This window comes from Somniosus microcephalus, chromosome 2 (assembly GCF_052327205.1).
Source record: "Somniosus microcephalus isolate GS21.2 chromosome 2, FLI_Smic_1.0, whole genome shotgun sequence".
In the NCBI taxonomy this organism is placed as follows: domain Eukaryota; kingdom Metazoa; phylum Chordata; class Chondrichthyes; order Squaliformes; family Somniosidae; genus Somniosus; species Somniosus microcephalus.
Window position 1 is genome coordinate 339,137,284 of NC_140988.1, and position 9,187 is coordinate 339,146,470.

The 9,187-nt window shown below is 49.9% G+C and overlaps 1 long non-coding RNA gene across 1 annotated transcript in view; it reads right to left on the reverse strand.

Annotated features, from left to right (window-relative positions):
• Positions 1–468: 468 nt before the first annotated feature.
• LOC147123635 (uncharacterized) overlaps positions 469–9,187 on the reverse strand; it is a 13,498-nt gene continuing 4,779 nt past the window's right edge. The window contains exon 2 of the long non-coding RNA XR_015074975.1: positions 469–926. This is a non-coding gene — a long non-coding RNA (uncharacterized LOC147123635). The remainder of the gene's footprint in view (positions 927–9,187) is intronic.

Sequence of the window (9,187 nt, forward strand, 5' to 3'; positions counted from 1 at the left end):
TTCAAAACCCAGCCCAATTAATCAATCAGATAAACATACCAAGATAGACATGACTCAACGCAGTGGTAAATCAATGCTCTTTGTGCTGTGTGTAACCTTGAATATCAGGCAATTGTAGGTGAATTGCAGACATGTTTGCTGTCTTGACTTAGTTTGGGGCTTGTACTCACACCAGAGGTGAAGCCAGGAGAGCTTGTGTACAAATAAAGGCTCCTGTCCAGATCTGTAATTCATTCTCTAATGGGTTGAGACATATTTTCCTCTGGTACCTGCCATGCAAAATGGTTGATGGCACGTCGGACTGGGCCATCCAGGTACAGGTGAACAGACTGAAGTTTGCATTGTGTCAAAAATTGCATTTACTGTAAAAGTTGGTGTGAATGCATTGTTGTTCTAAAGCCAATTTGATAGTATTTAGCTCTGCATGTACCTTGTCATCTGCCACAAGAGACTAGCGTACTCGGAGGGTTAAAGTGTGAGAGGATATTTATACCCAATAAACATCATTGCTTCTCAGCAAATACATCATTCAATTACACAAGAGGCCTATAAGAAACTAACAGACCGTTTAATATTTAATATTTTATAGGTTTTAAAAGACAACCCAATGAAAATACCTTCTAATTGATTAAGCTACAGTAGGAAACAAAGGGCTGGCTGCCAGTTGACACAGCCTGCTAAAATAGCAGTCTCCACTGCTGCCCTTTTCACATGGAGACTTGGCATTAAATCCAGTTCAAGGAATGGGGCTGACTGTCTTCTCTCACTGACCACTTGGCAGATTCCGTTTAGTCTACAGTAAACGTTGCGTCCATGGACACGTGGAGCTGACTTTCATTTGGGAGCTGACATCTTTTTTCCATTGGGCTATTCCAGCAATTAGACCTCCTTTCCATAAACACTGAGGCGTCCTGTTCCATGGTTACCTGTCCAATGAGTAGAAGCACTGTTAGTAGAAGCAAAGCTCATGGGAGTCATTCTAGAAAGAGAACTATGCAAAACTGGATGGAAGTGGAATGGTTCAAGATTAACAACTGCAATGCAGTTATATATCTCCATTATGTCTCTACTTCTTGTGAATTAGAGTCTTATATTTCTGAAAAATCTGATATGCATCATGACTCTTTACTAGGGTTGCCAACTCTGGTTGGGCATATTCCTGGAGCTGTCATCACATGACCTCCCACCTCCAACCACCCCGCCACCACATTCCTGGCATTGGTCACCTGACACATCCATCCTCACGGTTCCTTGCCTTTTTTCAGTGGTTAGAAGCCCTATTTAAGTGAAACAGTCGGTAGGTCAGTTATGATAACCAGGCGGGCCATAGGTGCCACAAGACCTCCCCATTGACCTCCCATCTCACCCAGCTCCATTTCAGTTTACCATCTCAGCCTTGGCCTTCCACATGAAGTCTTTTCCCAGCTGGGATCTATTCCAACCCCTTCTGAGTACAAGAGTCTTCAACTGAACAGTACACCTGTCCTGCCCATTAAAGGCTTTTCACCACAGCAACCTCTGGGATTGCGGGAAGGCCACATCTCATTGCTTGAGTGTTGGTCACTTTGTCCTCCTAGCTAACACTCAATAGTCTCCTTCCAAATTGCGTAAGAATTTGAAGGAAAGAACTTACAAACAAACAAAATTGATGGGCCGGAAAAGACCAGCTGGTCCATCAAGCCTGCCCTACGTCATGATGGCTGGACCATCATGGCTAAACACTTCTTCCCTCTCTGTTGCATTTACACAGCACCTTATCAAGTTTCCTGGAATCATCTCGAAGTGTTTCATTTGTAATGAATTACTTTGAAGTGCATTTACAGTTGTTATGTAGGCAAATACCACATTCCAAAAACAGAAATGAGATGAATGACAAATCGATCACATTTTACTGCCACTTGTTGGAAGAAAAATGTTGGCCGTGACACTGGGGTTTCTCCCTACTCTTCATCGAATAGTGTCATGGGACCTTTAACACCCACCTGGCCCATTGGAACAGGCAGGCAGGGATTCCGTTTCATTTCCCATCCAAAGAATGGCACCTCCGACAATGCAGCACTCACTCAGTACTTGTACTAGAGTGTCAATCTTTACATATTACATAGAGTCTACAGAAACAGGCTACTGATCTCAACTGGTCTATGCTGGGGTTTATACTCTACACGAGCCTCTTCCCACTCTAATTAGTGTTTCCCACCCTGTCCCCATATCTATATCCATCTCCCTCGTGTATGCATCAAGCCACTCCTTAAATGCACCAGTGCCATCTGCGAGTTCTGCAATCTCAGCATTTTCTGTGTAAAGAAACTCCTCTTAAATTCTTTACTTAAATCTGTTAATGACTATCTTATATTTATGCTCCCTTGTTCTGGGCTCACCCACAAGTGGAAACAGTTTCTCTGCTTCCACCCTTCATAATTAAAACAAACCTCTACCAGGTCTCCTCTTAGTCTTCTTTTTTCCAGAGAAAGGAGCCCTGGCCTGCCCAATCTTTCCTGAGAGTTACATTCTTTCAATTCTGGTAACATCCTTGTAAATCTTTTCTGCACTTTTTCCAATGCTTCAATGTCCTTTTTGTAGCATGGAGACCAGAATTCCAAGTGTGCTCTAACCAAGATTCTACATTAATTTAACATTACTACCCAGCCTTTGTATTCGTTTCCTCTAGAAATGAATCCCAATACTTTGCACTCTTTATGGCCATATCAAATTGTGTTGCTACTTTTAACAATATCTGTATTCCCAAATCTCTTTGCTCCTCTACCCCATTTAATTTCTTACCTTCCAAAGAATAAGTGCCCTCCTTACACCTCGTACCAAAATGAACCATTTGTATTTAATTTAATTTGCTAGTTATCCTCCCACTTTGTAAGCCCGTTTGTGTCTTCCTGTATTCTGGTGGAGTTCTCCATATTATTGCCTGTACCCTCCTCCCTCCCCAGTTTGGTATCATCTGGAAATTTCAACACAATGGCCCAGAAATTCAGGTCTCCACGGGTGAGTACGCATGGGGTACTCACCCGTAGGCCCAATGGAAGTGCCGGTTTCCTGCATGCACTGCGCATGCGCGGGAAACCGGCACTTCCGTTCCCCTGAAAGAAGGGGTTCAGAGGTTGAACGCGTGCGCAGGAGAAGCTGCGCGTGTGCATCGAACTTACGTTTTTTTTGCAGGTTTTCGCGGGAGGGTAAGTCTCCAGAGGTTAGACGTGTAAAAAGCAGTCGCAAGGCCTGCTTTTTACAAGGTAAGTGGTGAATTAATTAAAATTAAAACAGTTTTTCCACAGGTTTATTATTTTTAAATACTTTAAAGAAAGGTAAGTTTATTTTTAGCCCCGTTAGAAAATAAAATTATTTTTTTCAAAAATTTAAATTATTGTTTAAAAGTTATTTCATGAAATTTATAGTTTACTAGCTGGGGGAGCCCGGCGGTGCCGAGGCTTTCTCGAGGGCATGTTGTTGTTGGAAGAGAGAGAGGGAGCGACTGGGGGGAAGAGAGAGAGGGAAGGAGAGAGAGAGAGAGGGAATGAGAGAGAGGGAAGGAGAGAGAGAGGGAAGGAGAGAGAGAGAGGGGGAAGGAGAGAGAGAGAGGGGGCGAAGGAGAGAGAGAGGGGGAAGGAGAGAGAGAGATGGAAGGAAAGAGAGAGAGATGGAAGGAAAGAGAGAGAGATGGAAGGAGAGAGAGAGAGGGAAGGAGAGAGAGGGAAGGAGAAAGAGAGGGAAGGAGAGAGAGACAGAGAGAGGAAGGAGAGAGAGAGAGAGAGAGAGGGAAGGAGAGAGAGATTGGGAGTGTGAGAGAGAGAGAGATTGTGAGTGTGAGAGAGATTGGGAGTGAGAGAGAGAGAGATTGGGAGTGAGAGAGAGAGAGATTGGGAGGTGAGAGAGAGATTGGGAGTGAGAGAGAGAGAGAGATTGGGAGTGAGAGAGAGATTGGGAGTGTGAGAGAGAGAGAGAGATTGGGAGTGTGAGAGAGAGAGAGATTGGGAGTGTGAGAGAGAGAGATTGGGAATGTGAGAGAGAGAGAGAGGACTGGGAGTGTGAGAGAGAGAGATTGGAGTGTGAGAGAGAGAGATTGGGAGTGTGAGAGAGAGAGACTGGGAGTGTGAGAGAGAGATTGGGAGTGTGAGAGAGAGAGATTGGGAGTGTGAGAGAGAGAGAGATTGGGAGTGTGAGAGAGAGAGAGATTGGGAGTGTGAGAGAGAGAGAGATTGGGAGTGTGTGAGAGAGAGAGATTGGGAGTGTGAGAGAGAGAGATTGGGTGTGTGAGAGAGAGATTGGGAGTGTGAGAGAGAGAGACTGGGAGTGTGAGAGAGAGATTGGAGTGTGAGAGAGAGAGACTGGGAGTGTGAGAGAGAGAGAGAGATTGGAGTGTGAGAGAGAGAGAGATTGGGAGTGAGAGAGAGAGAGAGATTGGGAGTGTGTGAGAGAGAGAGATTGGAGTGTGTGAGAGAGAGAGATTGGGAGTGTGAGAGAGAGAGATTGGGAGTGTGAGAGAGAGATTGGGAGTGTGAGAGAGAGATTGGGTGTGTGAGAGAGAGAGAGATTGGGAGTGTGTGTGAGAGAGAGAGACTGGGAGTGTGAGAGAGATTGGGAGTGTGAGAGAGAGAGAGATTGGGAGTGTGTGAGAGAGAGAGATTGGGAGTGTGAGAGAGAGAGAGATTGGGAGTGTGTGAGAGAGAGATTGGGAGTGTGTGTGTGAGAGAGAGATTGGGAGTGTGTGAGAGAGAGAGATTGGGAGTGTGTGAGAGAGAGAGATTGGGAATGTGAGAGAGAGAGAGATTGGGAGGTGTGAGATAGAGAGAGACTGGGAGTGTGAGAGAGAGAGAGATTGGGAGTGTGAGAGAGAGAGATTGGGAGTGTGAGAGAGAGAGAGATTGGGAGTGTGAGAGACAGAGAGAGATTGGGAGTGTGAGAGAGAGAGATGGGAGTGTGAGAGAGAGAGAGATTGGGAGTGTGAGAGAGAGAGAGATTGGGAGTCTGAGAGAGAGAGATTGGGAGTGTGAGAGAGAGAGACTGGGAGTGAGAGAGAGAGAGATTGGAATGTGTGAGAGAGAGAGATTGGGAGTGTGAGAGAGAGAGCCGAACTAGGCAGATACCCACTGATAATAAACATCCAAAAACGAGCACTAAACTTCCTAAATCACCTCAAATCTAGCTCCCCAGACACCCTTCATTTCAAAGCCTTTCAGACCCAAGAGCTAAACCCAGAAAAGAGTCCCCTGAGTCAGCTGCTACGGAAACTAAGTACTCAGCCGGACCCTGACCAGCCCCAGACCAACACAGCCGTCCAAACACCAATCCGAGTGAACCAAATCATTAAAAAATGCAAAGAAACCTACCTGGAACATTGGAACAAATAACCGAAAGCCAAAGCAGATTAGAATGTTACCGGGCCCTAAAAGAGAATATAAACTGGCAGACTACCTCACGACCATCAGAGACACAAAACAGAGACAGACCCTCACCAGGTACAGACTAAGCGACCACCAACTGGAAATTGAAAAAGGCAGATACAAGAAATCCTGGCAGCCTAGAGAGAATAGAATATGCGATCAATGTCTGGCTGGCGAGGTTGAAACAGAAATGCATTTCCTCCTAAAATGCGAAAAATTCAACACATCAAGAAACATATTATTCAACAAGCTAAGCCAAACAACCCCAGATTTCAAGGAATTGGATGATCTGTCAAAATTGAGATTAGTCCTAGGAGAAGGAGACAGACCATACCTTGGGGCCAAATATGTAACAACATGTCACAACCTGAGGACTGTTTAAAATTAAGACTGTTTAAAATTAATATTGAACGTACCAAATGAAGTACAAAGACTGTTTAAAATTAATATTGTTTAAAAGTAATATTGTATGTACCCAACAAATGTCAAATCGATTGACACCTACAGAATGTTGGAAACTGTACCTTTTTGCTATGTAAGCTTTGGCAATATGGTTCTCTGTAAACTTTCATGCCAATAAAGCATTTTAATTGGAATTGGAATAATTGGATTGGGAGTGTGAGAGAGAGAGACTGGGAGTGAGAGAGAGAGAGATTGGAATGTGAGAGAGAGAGAGATTGGGAGTGAGAGAGAGAGAGATTGGGAATGTGAGAGAGAGAGAGACCATCAGAGACACAAAACAGAGACAGACCCTCACCAGGTACAGACTAAGCGACCACCAACTGGAAATTGAAAAAGGCAGATACAAGAAATCCTGGCAGCCTAGAGAGAATAGAATATGCGATCAATGTCTGGCTGGCCAGGTTGAAACAGAAATGCATTTCCTCCTAAAATGCGAAAAATTCAACACATCAAGAAACATATTATTCAACAAGCTAAGCCAAACAACCCCAGATTTCAAGGAATTGGATGATCTGTCAAAATTGAGATTAGTCCTAGGAGAAGGAGACAGACCATACCTTGGGGCTAAATATGTAACAACATGTCACAACCTGAGGACTGTTTAAAAGTAAGACTGTTTAAAATTAATATTGTTTAAAAGTAATATTGTATATACCCAACAAATGTCAAATCGATTGACACCTACAGAATGTTGGAAAACTGTACCTTTTTGCTATGTAAGCTTTGGCAATATGGTTCTCTGTAAACTTTCATGCCAATAAAGCATTTGAACTGAACTGAACTGATTGGGAATGTGAGAGAGAGAGAGATTGGGAGTGAGAGAGAGAGAGATTGGGAGTGTGAGATAGAGAGAGACTGGGAGTGTGAGAGAGAGATTGGGAGTGTGTGAGAGAGAGAGATTGGGAGTGTGAGAGAGAGAGACTGGGAGTGTGTGAGAGAGAGAGAGATTGGGAGTGAGAGAGAGAGAGACTGGGGGGGGGAGATAGAGAGAGAGAGATTGGGAGTGAGAGAGAGAGAGATTGGGAGTGTGAGAGACAGAGATTGGGAGTGTGAGAGAGAGACTGGAGTGTGAGAGAGAGAGATTGGGAGTGTGAGAGAGAGAGACTGGGGAGAGAGAGAGAGAATGGGGAGATAGAGAGAGAGAGCGACTGAGGGGGAGAGAGAGAGCGACTGAGGGGTGAGAGAGAGAGAGATGTGGAGAGAGAGGGAGAGACTGGGGAGATAGAGAGAGAGACTGAGGGGGGAGAGAGAGAGAGACTGAGGGGGGGAGAGACAGAGTGACTGAGGGAGAGAGAGAGGGAGACTGGGGGAGAGAGAGATGGGGGAGAGAGAGAGAGACGGGGGAGAGAGAGGAGAGAGACTTTTTCGAGGGCATGTTGTTGTTGGAAGAGAGAGAGCGAGTGGGGGGGGGAAGAGAGAGAGAGAGAGAGCGAGTGGGGGGGGCGGTGCAGAGGCTTTTTTGAGGGCATGTTGTTGGAAGAGAGAGAGGGAGCGACTGGGGGGAGAAGAGAGAGAACGACTGGGGGGGGAAGCGAGAGAACGACGGGGGGGGAAGCGAGAGAGCGACTGGGGGAAGAGAGAGAGCGACTGGGGGGAGAGAGAGAGCGACTGGGGGGGAAGAGAGAGAGCGACTGGGGGGGAAGAGAGTGAGCGACTGGGGGGGGAAGAGAGAGAGCGACGGGGGGGAAGTGAGAGAGTGACGGGGGGGAAGAGAGAGAGCGACGGGGGAAAGAGAGAGAGCGGCGGGGGGGGAAGAGAGAGAGCGAGGGGGGGAAGAGGAGAGCGCGACGGGGGGGGAAGAGAGAGAGCGCGACGGGGGGGAAGAGAGAGAGCGCAACGGGGGGGAAGAGAGAGAGCGCGGCGCGGGGAAGAGAGAGAGCGCGACTGGGGGGAAGAGAGCGCGACGGGGGGAAGAGAGAGAGCGCGACGGGGGGAAGAGAGAGAGCGCGACGGGGGGGGAAGAGAGAGAGCGTGACGGGGGGAAGAGAGAGAGCGCGACGGGGGGAAGAGAGAGAGCGCGACGGGGGGAAGAGAGAGCGCGACGGGGGGAAGAGAGAGAGCGCGACGGGGAAGAGAGAGAGAGCGCGACGGGGGGAAGAGAGAGAGCGCGACGGGGGGAAGAGAGAGAGCGCGACGGGGGGAAGAGAGAGAGCGCGACAGGGGGGAAGAGAGAGAGCGCGATGGGGGGAAGAGAGAGAGCACGACGGGGGGAAGAGAGAGAGCGCGACGGGGGGGAAGAGAGAGAGCGCGACGGGGGGAAGAGAGAGAGCGCGACGGGGGGAAGAGAGAGAGCGCGATGGGGGGAAGAGAGAGAGCGCGACGGGGGAAGAGAGAGAGCGCGACGTGGGGGGGAAAAGACAAAGGGAGAGCGCGACGGGGGAAGAGAGAGAGAGCGACGGGGGAAGAGAGAGAGCGCGACGGGGGAAGAGAGAGAAGAGCGCGACGGGGGGAAGAAGAGAGAGAGCGCGACGGGGGGAAGAGAGAGCGCGACGGGGGGAAGAGGAGAGCGCGACGGGGGGAAGAGAGAGAGCGCGCGACGGGGGGAAGAGAGAGAGCGCGACGGGGGGAAGAGAGAGAGCGCGACGGGGGGGAAGAGAGAGAGCGCGACGGGGGGAAGAGAGAGAGCACGATGGGGGGAAGAGAGCGCGACCGGGGAGGGAAGAGAGAGCGCGATGGGGGGGGAAGAGAGAGCCGTGACGGGGGAAGAGAGAGAGCGCGACAGGGGGGGGGGAAGGTGGCCCGACGGACCCCTGCGAAGGAAGAAGGTAAGCTCTCCCACCCCTTCACTCTTTCCTCCCTGTCCCACCCTTCACTCTTTCCCTCCCTCACCCTCTCTCTCCCTCCCCCGTCTCTCCTGCTTTACTCTCCCTCCTCTCTCCTCACGCTCTCCCTCCCTCCTCCTCTCTCTCCCTCCCCGTCTCTCCCTGCTTTACTCTCTCTCCCTCACCTCCCCCCCTCTCCCTGCCCTCACCCCCTCTCGCTCCCCTCCCCCCCCACCCTCCCTCGCTCCCCTCCCCCCACCCTCACCTCGCTCCCCCACCCTCTCGCTCCCCCCCACCCTCTCTCCCTCCCCCCCACCCTCTCCCCTCCCCCCCACCCTCCCTCGCTCCCCCACCCTCTCCCCCTCCCCCCCACCCTCCCTCGCTCCCCACCCTCTCGCTCCCCCACCTTCTCGCTCCCCCCACCCTCTCTCCCCCTCCCCCACCCTCCTCCTTCCCCTCCCCCCCACCCTCCCTCGCTCCCCCACCCTCTCGCTCCCCCCACCCTCTCTCCCCTCCCCCACCCCTCCCTCGCTCTCCCACCCTCTCGCTCCCCCCACCCTCTCTCCCCCCTCC